Consider the following 17533-nt stretch of genomic DNA (forward strand, 5'->3'; position numbering starts at 1 on the left):
TTCTTGTGATGTGTTGTGGTGAAATTTACGCAAGCTATGTTGAACAAATACTAATCTCACTTTGATTTGTCATGACAGATTTGTAAGAAGGTATTAATGCAACAAGCACCCCCTCCCCCTTTCTCTCTCTTTCTTACATATATATATTTATGTTTGCTTGATCATTAACGATACACTTCAAAGCAGCCCGAGCACCATCTCTCTCTCTCTCTCTCTCTCTCTCTCTCTCTCTCTCTCTCTCTCTCTCTCTCTCTCTCTCTCTCTCTTTCTCTCTCTCGTGTTTTAGTGTATGAGAGTGTTCCATTGGTGTTAGGGTTAGTGTAAATTCCTTGCTTGTTTGTGGGTTGCTCTAACGATTCTCCTCTTTTGCGTCCTAGTTTGCTCTTAAACTAGGTGGTGCCCCTTGTGTAGTTGGGATTTGGCTGGGGGTTTGTTGTTTTGGTTTGTGTTGTGTTGTGCCCCAGCCCCATTGAGCAGCACGGGAGCCTTGAAGGGTGTCTAGAGGTTGCTCTTCTTGTTGCCCGCCCCGGACCGCTTCAAATTGGTGCCCCACTGAGGAAAACAACTCGTGTATGTTTTTGTGTAGGAACAACTTTTACAATAGTCAAGTAGTTTGCATGAATCACGAGAGTTTGTATGATCCTTTCATTCCCATTGCAAGGCAAAAGATACACATAATTGTTAGTACTAAGTTGCAATTTCAACGGGTAATTCGTAGGATTTAAGGTCCTCTTTGGTTAGCCGAGATAAACACTTCGGTAAATCCTTTTATTTTGCCTCTCATTAGGTACGATATTAGCTTGGACGTCTATATTTTTGTGTTATTTTAAGCATTAGGACATGCATAGGCCATGGATAATGGCCCAGGAATAGAGGTTTTTTCCTTTCATTTTACTCCACACATTAGAATAAACGTTGCAATTAGTAGAAAGATCCATTTTCAACAACGAATGGTGTTCATGTTTGGTGCCCAAAGAGTAGGAGAAATTTTGGAATCCCCAAACCCTATCATTCTACCTCTCATCAACTACCACACTTCTTTTGATGTACATGTGTTCATTTTATTTTAAAATGAAGTGCAGCCCGGAAAAATAGTGTGTATGTTTGTTTTTTCTTTGTCCAAGTTGTTACAAGAAACAAAAAAAGATCATTTGTTCTAACAGGGAATGTGTGTGCAGTGAAAGTTCAATCCTTAGAGATCTAGCTCTATTACCAATTGAGTTGCAGGAGCAAGTAGTAAGGCGTCTCCCTCATAACAAGAGGGTGGTGAAGTTAAGACGAAAAGTCCTACCTGTGGATTCCATTTTCCTCTTGTTGTTGGGCACTAAGGAAGACCGCGCATTCATCCAACTAGTGTGTGCCCTAAGATTGGTAAATAGAGTGAAATTTGGCGTTTGGCGAGTGCATTTCACCATTGAGGAAGACTCTTCAGGAAACTTGCGGCCAGAGTTCATGCTTCATAGACTCACATTTGGTGAATTTTTCCCTCATTTGCGTCTTATTAATAGTCTTCCTTTCTCTTTCAACAAAGGAGATAGGGAGCTATTCAGAGCTTGTCTTAATAAAGAGAGCATAAAGAAGATTGCAAATTTGTATAAATTCTCATCCTTCTCTACTTTCTATGACACTTTGTTCATAGAGACATTGTAAATCTTTTTATGCTTTTGAATGATTTAACCATAATCCTAAGGAGTTTTTGTCTAGGAATTTTGTAGCACAAGTGGAGTCTTTAAATCTTGCAAACTTGATTGGACTTGATGAGGATGTTCTTTATGAAATTGTGAGAAGGTTGCCTCACTTCGACTGTGTGGAACTCGAAGGAAAGGAGCTCTTAGTCAATTGCTACTTTCTCACGGCCTTCGACGAGCATGAAGATCTAGTTTTTATACAAACCGCTTGTGCATTGGGAATTGTAGAGCAAGTGCAATTTATCACTTGGGACGTGGTTGCTCTTTTGGATCCAGAAAATGAAGTTCTAGAGATTTCTGTTTATCGCCTTAGCTTTGAAGAATTTCAACCCTTCTTAGAGCTCATCAATAGTCTACCTTTTTGTTTTGATCAAACAAATCGAGACCTCATTGAAGCTTGGATAGCTGAAGAAGAAAACCTAGAGTGGTATTTTCTTACTTCTTCATTTGCAGGCGAGTGGTTCTAAATATCTATTGTATCCCTTATTGTAACTCGTGTTGTAATCTTTCATAATAATGGAGAGCCAACGCCAAATGTCTGGATATCCTCTTTTCTTTGGAGAGCCTGGAGAGGATGCAGAATTATTTTTAGCAAATTTCAAGATGTCTTGCTGTATCAAGAGGATAGTAACCGATCAAGAACGTGTAGAAATGTTTGAAGTGGTCCTTAGGAAAGATGCTAGTACTTGGTTTGACTCTTTGCCTGAGGAAGTTAAGGGGAATTACACAGAAGTTTTGAATCGTTTTAAGAGATACTTCTTTGATCCCCAAAACACTCAAAAACTATGGCAAGACATTGTTTCTCATAAGCAAAAAGACTTAGATGACTACTACTTGTACAAGCAAGAGTTTCTACGTCTTTGGGCTCTATGGATACGAAATGTTGCTAACCCTGGTGATGGTGCAGAATTTTTAAAGAAGGAGAGGTTCATAGCCGGACTCTTTCCTGACCTTAAGGTAAAAGTTGAGGCGGGTGCACCTGCTACTTTTGATGCAGCGGAAACAAGGGCTGCTGAGAAGTATAGGAAACTCAAGTGCTTAAGGGGAGAGGTTCCAATAGAAGGTCTTAGACCCAAAGGTAAGTCACAAGCATCAACATCTAGGGAGCTTCCTGAGGTAACGGCTGAAGTGATTGAGAAGTTAAATGAATCTTGAAGCAGCCTGTCAATTCACCTTGCACAAGTTGTAGGTCCAAAGGGACAAGCAAAGAAGTGAGAAGAGCGAGATCCACCACGAACTAGGAGAGTCTTGCAATGTTGGAATTGCGGAGAGTCTGGACATGGGATGTATAATTGTCCTTGGCCCCGTGGAGAGCTAGGGAGACCTAACTTGAATTACCCAGTGATGAATGCAGGAGAAGGAGCTGGTCAACAACCAAGGCTTCTACAAAGGCCAAATGTACCAAGACCACCTCCACAAGGGGTAGAAGGAGTTCCACCTTTGCCAGATCCAAATGTGCATGTGGTAGAGGTGACAAATTCAAATGAGGTTGATATGGAAGCCAATGGCATTAAGCGTGGCCAAGGAAAAGGTAAAGAGAAAGAAGGAGTCACATCACAGAGTGACCATGGACAAGGCAATAAGGCAAAGGAGACCAAGGAAGCTAAGAGGACTCGACGTCGTATCAATCTCCAAAACTTCCCTCTTGGACATGGTATGGCTCCATACAACCTGTTGGAAGACATGCGAGGTAAGGGTCCTGATATTTCATGGCCTCAATTTCTTTGCATTATGTCCACAAGTTAGGAGGGATTTAACAAGGGCAGTTAGCACTAGGAGAAAGGTAAAAGAGAGTGTGCCTGTTGTAAAAATTGCACAAGTTGAAATGAATGAGGACATTACACCGGTGCTAGACTGTCACATCAAAGGAAGATTGGTTAGGAAAGGTCTAGTGGATGGGGGTGCACAAATTTGCATCATGACAGAGGGACTCATGCAAAGACTAGGCATGCACATCCATGAGACACCTGAAATCAAAGTCAAGATGGCAAACAATAGCAAGGCTAGTGTTAACCCTAACGGCACACGAACACCCTATCGCCTACGATGGACGCGTATTATGTATTATTTAGAGTCAGGTACCGGGCTTGTCGGACCAATAGGGAAAGGTAGAGTGATCGCCGATGAGAGGCGCACTTTAACTTGGACATTCAAGGGATTAGTTGGTTAAGCATGGGCGCCCAAGTGTGAATGGGGTGAGCTCCTATAAAAGCCAACTAAACCTAATTTTTACTCATTCTCTCATTTGTGCAATTGAAGAGTGCTCTTGCTCCATCTCCATCTCCATCTTCTTCTTCTTCACCTCCTTGTGTGTATGTGTGTGTGAGAGAGAGAGAGAGAGAGGGAGAGTGTGTGTGCGATCGAGCATTACGAAGGCACGACGGCGGCGAAGCGGTTGAGCGCGGCACGACTGCAGCTTCTTCTTCATCGCGGCGAGGAATCCACCACGAAGGCGAGCGTAGAGCGGTGAGTGACACACCCTTTGTTTTCTTGAGCTTGCTAGTTTAGGCTTGTTGTGTGCTTGGAGCCGTTTGTGGCTCGCACACGATGTATTGGCAAGTCCCTTGCTTCGACAGTGCGGCAAGGAGCGCACATTTTTGGCGCCGCTGCCGGGGATATGCCCTACACTAAGCTCGGTTAGCACTTTACGCTTCCTTGTGGTGCAATTTCTATCATAGGAAAGGCAGGGAAGGAGTGTGTGGACGGGTTGGCTTGTATAAAAGGTAGATCGGGATCGGGATCATTTCCCCAAGCCCAAGCCCAAGCCCAAGCCCAAGCCCAAGCCCAGGCCCAGGCCTCAGTCCTCAGTCTTATGATATATACTAGACTCACTCTTATATATACCCTACTCCCTCAAGAGTGAATGAGAGCATGTGGGACAATTCCTCCACTCTCCTCCTTTCTCTTCCCACTTGCACCCTTAGACTTTCTAGTTTGGGCCTAGTTCCCTACTGGAAATTGACAGTTTTAGGGATTCCGAGGGCATAGAGTGACCAAACGGAGGGCTGTAAAGCACAGCACGACCCTCTGACCAATACGCTCGTTTCGAGCTATCACACGGCCCATTCCACGACACGCTCTAAAAATTCTAGCAAAAAAACAAACAAAAAACACGCTAAAAACTAGTCATAAGGCCTCCTAGAGCAGCTTTTTGACACCTTAGGGTATCAAAAGCACATGCACTTACGCTCTGGACGGGTGCTAGAACACGAGCATATTGAGGGTGCCTCTGTTCATACGGACACCCATTACCCATCCACGATAAGCTCTAGACCCTCAGCAGGGACACAAGGTAGCACCACCCAAGACCCTAAAATAGCCGCTAGTGATTCCTCCTCCGACTCAGAAATCATGGAAGCATACCCTACCCAAAACACTGAGAGAGAAGGCCATGCACCTCCCGAAGCTCCACATCCTAGTACTAGTATGTTTAGCCGTTTCATGGAAACATTAGGTAGAGCTACTCGCTCGGAACCTGATGCAAATGAAGCACACGAAGGGGGTGGGGAAGTGGAATCTCCTTTCACATCGCACGTGGACCCCACACCCCCAAAGAGTGTCCATGTGGATATCCTACCAACTTCTTACCAAGAAGGCCCTATTGAGCTGCCTCCTTCAGAAGTTCCCTCTAGAGTACCGTTGGTGACAAGTAAAACCACGGGGAGCAATATTGCTTCTACCTCACAAGAAACTGTTAGCACGTCGACTCTAGAAGGATTGTTCATTAATGATCATTGGACATACGACCTCCACACTGAGGTGTTGACGGATCTACACTCTGGCCACGCCTACCATGTAGGATGGATAGAGATTGTACAATCCACCTCTAGTGCCACGAGCATCGAAGATCAACAGAAAATGATCTGTAATGTTATCCATGGCATTATTCAATCAGAAAGGCAAAACCGAGGGGTAAATATACTCTCAACTAGCCCCATGAGATTTCTGGATACAAGCAAGGCTCAACAGCCTACTCTATCACAAATGGAGACTCCTCTAATGAGCCCCATGGACCCATCTTACGTCATTTCACCTGGGGTCTCTATGCAATCTGAGCCTCCGAGCGAAAACTTTAGCTTCCCTAACTTGGCTCAACCCTCTATCAAGGAAAACACAGTGCTCACTCCAGGGATAAGCCTGACAGAGAATGTACCGATGACATCTACGGTTAGCGCAGTGCCACTACCTAGTGTCGTAGTACCTAATATGGGGCCTCGACCATATGTGCCTCTAGCCCCTTATGCACACATGGCCCCCACACCTCCAATTGTACCACTTGCTTATGCTCCTCGAGCACCGCTCCCTAGCCCTTATCCGAGTGGACCTATGCCCGGTTATGTTCCATATCCTGCATCATCCACACATATGCCAAGACCGGCACCCGTCCCTCTCCCACATATGATTCCAAGAGTACCTCCACAGGCCCTGCCTCCTCACATAGGTGACTTGGCAGCGTTTGCTCAAACCATAGGTCGATCTATAGCGGAAAATATGCGTCACGCATCTGATAGAGAGCCTAGAAGTAAGGCAGTACAAATTGCCAAACTCACGCAAAAATTCAATGGGGACGAAGATGCTAGAAAACACATTGAAGTGTTTGAACAAGTATGTGATTCCTTAGGGGAACGCAACGAACTACATAAGTACAATGCCTTAAGCTTGACATTAAGTGGGAAGGCTGGAGATTGGTATAGAACCCTAAGGGTGGACGAGAAAACAATCTACCCTACCCTTCGAAGGTTGTTTCTAAAGGAGTACATACGAGAAGGTGTGCTTTGGGGTGTAGCATCTCAGCTACAGAAGGCCGAACGTAAGGAAGGAGAGTCAGTAAGGGACTTCATTAGTCGTCTAAAGCACTTAAACTCTCGCTGCCCTGTAAATGAGCGCTTCAACAATAACCAACTGCTTGATCAATTCATTCGAGGGTTGAGGAATGAAGGAATCTATAATGGACTAGTGATTAGAGGTATCACAACCTGGGAAGATGTCACTGCCAATGCAATCCAATTAGAGGACAACTTGATGATAGCAGGCATGAGGGTGTCTACTGACATGAGATCCACTAGCTCACAAGCCATTGAGTATGAACCCATGACTGCGAAGCCCATTGCCAATGAGCCAAAGGTATTTGAGACATTCTTGACAGACCTCACCAAGGCAATCCAAGAGTCTCTTAAGGATAATCGACCCCCTCAAAATAGTCACATGTATCCAAGAAGGGAGCAACAATGGTGTTCCATTTGCTTAGGTCCACATAGCACTAGTGAGTGCCCTACGTTTAGAGTAAAATTTAATGGAACTTGCAACGCATGTGGTAGGTATGGTCACCAAGCTAAGGATTGTTTAATGATCAAACGTATGATGGCAAATAGACCACCTGTAGCCTGGACGGATGCACCTCGAGCTCCTGTATTGATGCCTGCTCCACCTGTTGAGAAACTACCGCAACACATGGTCCCTCAAAATGTTGTACAAGCTACACCGCTACCACCTCCTGTGCTAGGACCGCAGCCCTCGCATCCAAGAGTCGCCCCTATGAACCAAGTGGGTTGCGAGCCATCAAATGCTTATGAAGATGGCTGTGAGGAGGAAATAGACACTAGTATTGCCTACGGACTTGATACATTGGAAGAGTGTCCTATATACTACATGGAAGATTGTTGGGGGCAAGTCAAGCCGGTTTATCAAGCTGCTGCTCTCGCATCCAGAGGTCAAAATATCAACACCCAGGCTAGGAGGCCACCTCTTCAATGCTACGAGTGTGGTGGACCACATCGAGCAGCGGAGTGCCCTATTAGGCTGCAAAAGAATGTTGCACAGATGCAAATGAATCAAGGGAGCACGTCTACAATGCCAATACTCACATGTAATCATTGTGGCATAGATCACTTGATTTCCCAATGTCCCTATAACCCAAATGCGCCTAAAATCACACCCCTAAATTTGGTCGAAATTGCTAGTGTGACATCGCCAATACCACCCGTCGCACCCGCTTATGCGATTACACGGTCCATGCTTCAAGGGCCAGGCCATATCCTTGAAGAGAGAAATACCGCGTCAGTTATCCAAGCAAAGAAAAAGAAGACACGAAGGAAGAATTCACAGAATACGGAAAATTCAAAGCCAAGTTCCAAAACAAACATAGGAACAGGAGATGACCCCGTGTATATGAATGACCTCGAGGATGATTCAGATTCAGTCGAGACAATGGAGACTAGAACCAATACCACAAAGAGAAAGACCGACAAAGAAAACCATAACATGGAACCAAATGAAAACCGAATAAGAGAAAATCATAAAGAGCCTCTGAAAACACCACAAGTGTTTCCAAATCCAATCCAAGACCCCCAAGATAAACCGCAGGGGCAAAAAGGGAAGAATCGTAAAAAGAAGATTGGGACGTACCCAAACCCAGTAGACGAGATTGAGCAGGTGAAACATCTAAGAGGTTTAGTGGAGGAGACTCAAAGGAAACTAGAACCAAAACCCATGCAGGTCAAAATTCATGACACAGTGTTTCCCACACAAGTTCATCCACCCCACATGAACCATAGACCGTTAGCCATATCTAGTATCATCCAAGAAGGGAGTGAGGACGGGACATCAGAAAGTGAGCATACACCCTTCTTGTTGGAAAGGATGTTTAACGAAGGAATACCTGATCCCATTGAGGAATATGAGATTCCATCCTCACCAGTTCCTAGTCAAGGACCTACACCCTGCAAAACGCCAATGAATGTTGCCAAACTAGTGGACTTCATGTCTTCTGAGGTCCGAACCACGATCATAGCAAAGCTGTATGGAGATCGTGAGTTATTCCTTGCACTTCGAGCATTCCTTAATGGAGAGCTACGAACGGGATTACCGCAGTTTGCGCAACCAAATAGGCCTGACTCGATTATGATTGATGAGGAAAATCATGTGCAATCACTTGACTTAGATGGACACGAGTCTATGATTGAGGTACCCATTAACGAATTAGGGCAGTATTTTGAAGGCGACGAGTCTAATGCGACCCTACCCATCACTACCAAGGGATTAACTATAAAGGGAATTCTTGATGGTGGTGCAGGAGTTAGCATCGTTACAAAAGATTGTTGGGAATCCATGGGAAAACCCCACCTCAGTGTTACTAACATTGTGGTAAAGATGGCAAATGGTACCATAGCCAAACCTATGGGGATGCTCAAGGATCTTAAGATCAAAGTTCTAGGACACAAGGTACGACATACGTTCATTGTAATGGATTTCTCTAAACACCTTATGTCATATGAAATGATTTTAGGACGACCATTCATGAGGGAAGCACAAATGGTTCATGATTGGTCTAAAAGCATGTCTATTTGCAATTCCAAGACTCTGTCCTTAGAGTGGATTTGGTGACTGGTAAGGTACACCCCTTAGGGAGTAAAACCATTATTGATCATCGCTCTGACACCACAGTTCACTCGGCCCCACTACAATATTGTTACACTTGTAAGAAGGATACAGACATTGGCCAAGATTCTCCTTACATGGATGTGTTACCGGGTATGACGGAATCAGACAACGTAGACTGGGTACACCTAGCTGCAACCATAGATACCTGGGGAAATAGAGGAACCACTTGGGTCACACCAGAGGGGGAAGAGGTACCACAAATTGCACCTCTGAACATGATAAGTGCCATACATGCATCTTCTAAGGGCAAGGCAATTGTGGACCAATCTGACAGTGACACCGATAGCTCAATAGAAGAATTTGACCAACACGACTTGGACACTGACTCCCAGAGTGAAACGGATTCTGAATCTCATGAATTAGAGAGTGGAGCAAGTTCAGAGTCAAAACATTCGGAAGGACCGAGCACATCAACCGATGATAGCTCCTCCGAGAGTGAAGAGGACACCAACGAGGACTCCTTTAGTGAGCCAGATCTAAATGCAAATCAAAAGCAGGTCTCAAATAAGAAAAAGAAAAACCTTAAGAGGCGTCGATATCGAGCCAATGTACGTGCTAGGATAAACAAGAAGAGATCCTCAGTAGAATGGCTCAGTTATATAGGAGCATGTGATGCTCATCGAGAATTGGTAGACAATTGGGGTGAATATCTCCAAAATGTTATATGGTGTAGACCACGACCCCATGACATAGCCCAATTAGAGATCATAGACAAGCCAAAGTTGAGCCGCACTGCAAGGAGGCGTCAAAACCAAGAGTTAGCTCGACAACACAAGAAAGCAGAAATGGAAGCGCAAACCAACGCACAACCAGAATCCACAGACTTGCATCCTACACCAGAACATTTCAAATCTTACACCACAGGGGAAGCAAAGGTTGTGTACACAAAAGCCCAAAGAATACCTATCGATGGGAATAATGGAATCTATGATGGTCCGGCAATAGTTAAAGAAATAGAATTAGCTGACCCCGGTGAAGAATCAAAACCTGTTTTTATTGCCCAAGACCTCACAGAAGTTGAAGAGGCGGTCCTCAAAGAGCTTCTCAAGGAATTCAAGGACGTATTCGCTTGGACATACCATGATATGAAAGGTGTTCCTCCTTCTGTGGTCCAACATACAATCCCTATGATTAGCACTGCGAAGCCCGTACAACAAAGACCCTACCCGATGAATCCTAAGTACGCAAAGGTCATTCAAGAAGAACTAGAAAAGCTTATCAAATGTGGGTTCATATATCCTATTGAACACTCTGAATGGGTGTCGCCAATAGTTATCGTGCCAAAAAAGAATGGGAAACTCAGGGTGTGCGTGGACCTCAAAAAAGTTAATGCAGCTACTAGAAGAGACCATTACCCCCTACCATATTCCGAACATGTACTCGAAAGAGTTGCAGGCAAGGAAGCTTATAGCTTTCTAGATGGCTACTCAGGCTACAACCAAATCACGATAGCGCTAGAGGACCAAGCTAAAACTGCCTTCATCACAGAATTTGGCGTGTTTGCATTTCGTGTGATGGCTTTTGGCTTAACAAATGCCCCTGCTACATTCCAACAATTAATAAACACTGCTTTTAAAGAATATTTGAGAGAGTTTTGTGAAGCTTTCTTAGACGACCTTTGTGTTTACTCTTCTTGGAAAGAACATCTATCATGTTTGCAGAAGGTGTTTGAAAAATGTAGGTTATATCGTATCTCATTGAACCCGTTCAAATGCCAATTTTGGGTCAAGCATGGAGTTATTTTAGGGCATATAGTATCCAAGAATGGTATCTCAACTGATGAGAGCAAAATTAAAGTGATTCTAGAGTTACCACCACCAACCAATTACAAGGGAGTTCAAAGGTTCATGGGACACGTGGGTTATTATCGACGGTTTATTTTATTTTTCGCTGAGATAGCACGTCCTTTGTACAAGCTTCTCATTGAATTTAAATGGACTGAAGAGTGTGACCAAGCCTATGAACAATTGAAGAAAACACTAGCAAGTGCTCCGATTTTAAGGACACCTAACTGGGATGTCATTTTCCATGTGCATATTGATGCATCAAACTTTGCTATTGGGTGTGTTCTCACTCAACCAGGAGAACATAAATTGGACTATCCCATTAGCTTTGCAAGCCGTCAATTGAACGATGCTGAAAGGAACTACACCACTACAGAGCGAGAAGGTTTGGCAATGGTTTATGCAGTAAAGAAATTTTGCTACTACCTTCTGGCAAACAAGTTTGTATTTTATGTGGATCATCAAGCGTTGCTGTATCTGGTAAACAAGCCATGCTCCACAGGAAGAATCACACGATGGTTGTTAATTCTTCTGGAGTTTGATTTCACGATTGTAGTGAGACCCGGTAAAAGGCACGTCATGGCTGATCATTTGTCTCGCATACCCAATGGTGAATCCCCTACAAGAGTTGATGATGAATTACCCGATACTTCCCTATTCATAGTTGAGACTATGCCTGAATGGAGTGAGAACATTGTTAACTTTTTAGTTAATGTTTTTCCACCCAAGGAACTTCGTAAGGATATCGCTCGAAGGCTAGTAAAAGAATGTGAACCCTATTGTTTGATTGCCGCAACTCTGTATAGATTAGGCAAGGACGATATTCTTAGGCGTTGTGCCCGCGAGGATGAATATTTGTATATCTTGCAAGAAGCACATATGGGCATAGCAGGAGGACATTTTTCAGGGGACCTGACTGCTAGAAAGGTGCTGCAATCAGGCTATTGGTGGCCAACTTTATTTAAGGATGCATCACTTTTTACAAAAGGGTGTGATGAGTGCCAACATTACAAGACCACAGAGCGCAAGGACAGAATGCCCTTACATCCTATTAAAGTAACCCAACCATTTGAAAAATGGGGCTTAGACTTTGTAGGTCCAATTAGTCCCGCAGCTCGCAACACTCAATCTCGATATATTCTAGTTGCTACGGACTATGTAACAAAGTGGGCTGAAGCTAAGGCTTCACAAAAAGCTGACGCGAGGACAATAGCTAAGTTTATTTTTGAGAACATTATCACAAGATTTGGTTGCCCTTTTGAAATTTTTAGTGATAATGGTACCCATTTTATAAATGAGGTAATAAGAGAGCTTACCACGACCTTTATGATATCCCACCATAAGTCTACACCTTATTACCCGCAAGCTAATGGACAAGCCGAGAGCACCAACAAGACTCTAATCTCTATTTTAACCAAGACGGTAGAAGCTCATCGCACTGATTGGGATTTGAAGTTGACATCTGCTCTATGGGCTTATTGTACTGCTTATGAAGTGGCTATTAATTGTATGCCATTCAAAATGGTATACGGCCAAGAAGCGGTTATGCCTTGGGAGTTTGTCATTCCTAGTCTTAGGGTAGCTTCGCAAGAAGGATGGAATGGTAACCCCTTAACCGAGCGTTTGTTTATCTTAGAAAAACTAGACGAAGAGAGACAGTTGGCTGTGCAAAATGCTCTTGTGGAAAAGGATAGGAGAAAGAAGTGGTTTGATCGCCATGTGAAGGACAAGGACATCAAAGTTGGTGATAAAGTCCTTATGTATTGAGTACGTAAAGAGAAGAAAAAGTTGAAATATGCTGGTAAAGGACCATATAGAGTATGTGAAATTACCCCACAAGGTACCCCTCTTGTGGAAACTCTTGATGGAGTTGAAACCATTGGATTCCTCAATGGGAGTAAATTCAAAAGATATTATGATCCTTTAAGCCAAGAAGAACTACGGGCCATTCATCAAAAGAAGGCCGCCAAGGCACAAACCGAGTTAAACAAGATACAAGCTCAAGCTGAGGCTAAGGAGCGACAACAACGTATAAGACAAAAACGAGAGGCTAACCTTGGGGTCACAAATGCATTCCACGTGGAAATCGAAGAGGATGGGTTGGACTCTGACACACCTCTACGATACCCCATTGAGTTAAATAGTGCCTATGGAAAAGTGCTATATAACGCCTTATTGGACACGGGTGCTAAATATAATCTGCTATCCTATGGGGTGTGGTGTCAGTTAGGGAAGCCACCTCTATCTGAGAGTATTATCCAAGTCAAGGGTGTCAACAAGAAAAAAACTACGGTTTTTGGAATCTGGCACACTTCTGTCAGTTATGACAATGGGGTTGTAGCTCAAGACTTTTTGGTCATGCCTATTGGAACTATGGAGGGTAATATAAACCTAGGCCGCACGTGGATGATAGCCACCAAATGCACTATTGATTGGGGGACTGGGGGTGTTACAACGCAAAAACCAACTCTTAGCCCTACCACTCAAGCCATAGTCCCTGAGATATTGCCCAAGGAAATAGAACCCAAGACATTGCATGTCCAGGAGGTTGAACCATACGTCCCCATAGCCCAACTCTCTAGAGCTTCAACTGATGTAGTTGAAAGAAAGCTTGAGACACACAAGAACCATCCTAATATAACAGAGAAAACATACAAGTGGGTCCCTAAAACCTCTGTAGTGAGCATGGTTGATGCAAAAAAACGGAAACCTAGTAAGAACCGTACCACTCACTCCAAGAAATGTAAAGAAACGCTGTGCTGGATTCCTAAACGACTATTGGAAGCCCAAGGATACTATGAAGGAAATGATCAAATCTGGGTGCCCAAACGTAAAGTGTACTCTTACCTGTCACCTGGCCCATGTAAACCCAATCCTGTGGCTCCAAAACAAATTGAAAATCGCGGAAAGGAAAAAATCATGGAATGTTACACACCCGTTCTAGAGCTAGTTTGGGTACCAAAGAAAGAACGATTTGTTCCACCTAGCTCAAGAACAGGGAAATCAAATGAAGCTTCTTGCTCTTCATGTAGTTCCTATACGCAAATAGAAGCTTCGACACAACCTCCACCTACCACTGTACATATCCATACAAGCACAAAAGAGTTTGCACCTCCCGGGGTAAGTTCACCACCTACAACAACGTTGCAAATAAAATCATGGGAGAGTACCTTACCACCCTTGCAACTAGATGAAACCCATAGGGCGGTCGAAAACTATTGGTTAAAATCCTCACCTATTACCAACTGGAACAATTGGTTTCAAAGGGTGACAAGCTCATTTCAAACGGTATGATCTACCCAAGGAAGGGGGGAGTGTTTGCTGACAGTCATCATTCATTTGTTTCACTCTCAACCTTTCTCCCCGACCTCTATATCTCCCAATCTTAGGGAATGTACATATAAAGCTTTATACTCTCCCTCTCTCTCTCTCTCGCACACACACTCTCCCTCTCTCTCTCTCACACACACACACACACAAGGAGGTGAAGAACAACAAGCCTAAACTAGCAAGCTCAAGAGAACAAAGGGTGTGTCACTCACCGCTCTACGCTCGCCTTCGTGGTGGATTCCTCGCCGCGATGAAGAAGAAGCTGCAGTCGTGCCGCGCTCAACCGCTTTGCCGCCGTCGTGCCTTCGTAATGCTCGATCGCACACACACTCTCCCTCTCTCTCTCTCTCTCTCTCACACACACACACACAAGGAGGTGAAGAAGAAGAAGATGGAGATGGAGCAAGAGCACTCTTCTATTGCACAAATGAGAGAATGAGTAAAAATTAGGTTTAGTTGGCTTTTATAGGAGCTCACCCCATTCACACTTAGGCGCCCATGCTTAACCTACTAATCCCTTGAATGTCCAAGTTAAAGTGCGCCTCTCATCGGCGATCACTCTACCTTTCCCTATTGGTCCGACAAGCCCGGTACCTGACTCTAAATAATACATAATACGCGTCCATCGTAGGCGATAGGGTGTCCGTGTGCCGTGAGGGTTAACATGCCCCCCTTCCTGATGTAGATTCCGTCCTCGGAAGCTATTGAGTTGAAGCTCATTCGTCGAGATAGGAGAGCAGTCGACATGGATGTGCGTAGCCTTCTTCAATCACTGCAAAATCAAACAACATTGGCAAAGTAATTGCATTCTCTTAAAAAGCATATGTAGTTTTGGGTAGACACATTGATTGGTAAAAGAATTTCAAACAATTTGTCAGCAATGAACATTAAATTGCAATGTAATCAAATGCATAAACAGATGTAAAGGTAAAAAATTAAACAAGTCTGGGGTCGCTAATTTGACGGTCGAAAGGCACTAGAGATCGAATATTAATACCATGGGTAAGCTTCTTAATTTTCTGTGGTCAATTAAGTTGTTTAATCGCGAGAGCCAAGTATTCATGTTCGAGGGCTGACTAGAGGCTATATCTAGAAGACCTTGTAGTTAAGCTACCATAAAAGGAATTTCTCATGAAATCATCGCCTGACTGATTACTTTTTCTTTGACCCCCCAAAGTCTTTTCACATTGATTCAATTATGATGTGTGTGCTTATTTTGTATGCCTTGGGTTTTTTGCTTTTCAAGGAAAAGCGCCCACACTGGGAACCTCTAGGGCTCTAGTACCATAGGCGATACATGTGAGTGAAGTACCAAATCAAGCCGAGATTTCTCTTCTAGCTTAAAATTTTACATTGTGGCACTTTGATTTTTTGCTTGTTCATTTTCAGCATTTAAATTTTGTAACTTTGGGGGGTCATATAACACTGTTACCCTCCCCAGGCTCATCACATTAGTAAAATCCCTTTATAATACTTAAGCTAAAGGTCAATAGGGTTAAGCCCACTAGAAAGCCCTAGTACATTTCACACAATGCTGCCTAAATCGGATTAAGAACCTAAGTAACCATTGCTTATTAGGAAGGCATTCCCCATGGTATTAAGAGAAGATTTCTAATACCTAGCTTGGTCAAACTAGCTTAGTCGGACTGCTTGATTTTTACACCTAAACAAGTGATTATGACAAAACATTACATTGAATTAAATGTTTGATAGTAAGCAAATGCGCTGAATATTATGCTACCAATCACAATCAAAGCAGACAAAACATGGATGCAAAAAGATAAGGGGCAATGCTAATGGACAAGAAACACCTGTTTGTGTCGATGGTCGCGCTTGATTTGAAGTGTGAACGAGAGAAAGGTTCCATGAAGGTCCAAATCCTATCAATAGCAACACGCTCCTGTACACACTAGGAAACAAAAGGAATACCTCCAAGAGGCACATTAGTGGGAAAAGAGAAATTCGCTAATCTCTCAACTCTAAAACAGAAACACTCCTATCGTACTAATCTTACCTACCCTCCATCACTCAAGTGATGAGGATCAAAGGTGTTTTATGGCATAGGTTTCTGTTTCACTGTACCAGATGTGAATGTGTAGGTCTGAGTCAATGTTTTGACTTTAATGTGCATACTCGTTTGCTAATTGCTCTTGCTCTTTTTTTTTTTTTTTTTGTGAGTATAAAGCTTTATATGTACATTCCCTAAGATTGGTGATTAAGAGGTCAGGGAAAAAGGTTGAGAGGGAAGCAAGTGAATAATGACTGTCAGCAAACACTCCCCCCTTCCTTGGGTAGATCATACTGTTTGAAATGAGCTTGTCACCCTTTGAAACCAATTGTTCCAGTTGGTAATAGGTGAGGATTTTTGCCAATAGTTTTCTATTACCCTAGGTGCCTCGTCAAGTTGCAACGGTGGTAAGGTACTCTCCCAGGATCGAACTTGAAGTGGTTCATCAGGTGATTCTTGAACACTGGGAGGTGTGGATTCTTTTGTAGCTTCATGGAGGTCCACTACTATAGATGGAGGCTGTGTAGAAGGTTTTACCTCTATGGATGTATTACATGAGGAGCTAGAAGCTTCATGGGACTCCCCCCTTCCTGATCTAGGTGGAACAAATCGTTCTTTCTTTGGTACCCAAACTAGCTCGGGAGCGGGTGTGTAGCATTCTGTGATTTTTTTCTTTCCACGATCATTGATTCGTTTTGGAGCTACGAGATTGGGCTCACTTGGGTCAGGTGTTAGGTAAGAGCACAATATACGTTTTGGCACCCAGATTTGATCATTTCCTTGATAGTAGCCTTGGGCTTCCAATAGTCGTTTAGGGATCCATCACAACATTTTCTTACTTTTCTTGGAGCGAGTGGTACGTTTCTTACAAGGCTTCTGTTTTTTAGCATTAGCTATGGTCACTAAATAAGCTTTAGGGACCCACTTGTATGTTTTCTTCGTTACATTAGGATGAGTCTTGTCGGAATCGATATGCATTGCTTGTAGCATATTTAAGGGTATAGGCATTTCAACCTCCTCAGGTGTTACCCAGGTCGTCCCCCTATTTCCCCAAGTGTCTATGGTTGATGCTAGGTGGACCCAATCCACATTGTCTGATTCCGTCATACCCGGTAACACATCCATGTAAGGAGAATCTTGGCCAATGTCTGTATCCTTCTTACAAGTGTAACAATATTGTAGTGGGGCCAAGTGAACTGTGGTGTCAGAGCGATGATCAATAATGGTTTTACTCCCTAAGGGGTGTACCTTACCAGTCACCAAATCCACTCTAAGGACAAAGT

This window comes from Adiantum capillus-veneris, chromosome 20 (assembly GCF_014529385.1).
Source record: "Adiantum capillus-veneris isolate H3 chromosome 20, ASM1452938v2, whole genome shotgun sequence".
NCBI lineage: Eukaryota > Viridiplantae > Streptophyta > Polypodiopsida > Polypodiales > Pteridaceae > Adiantum > Adiantum capillus-veneris.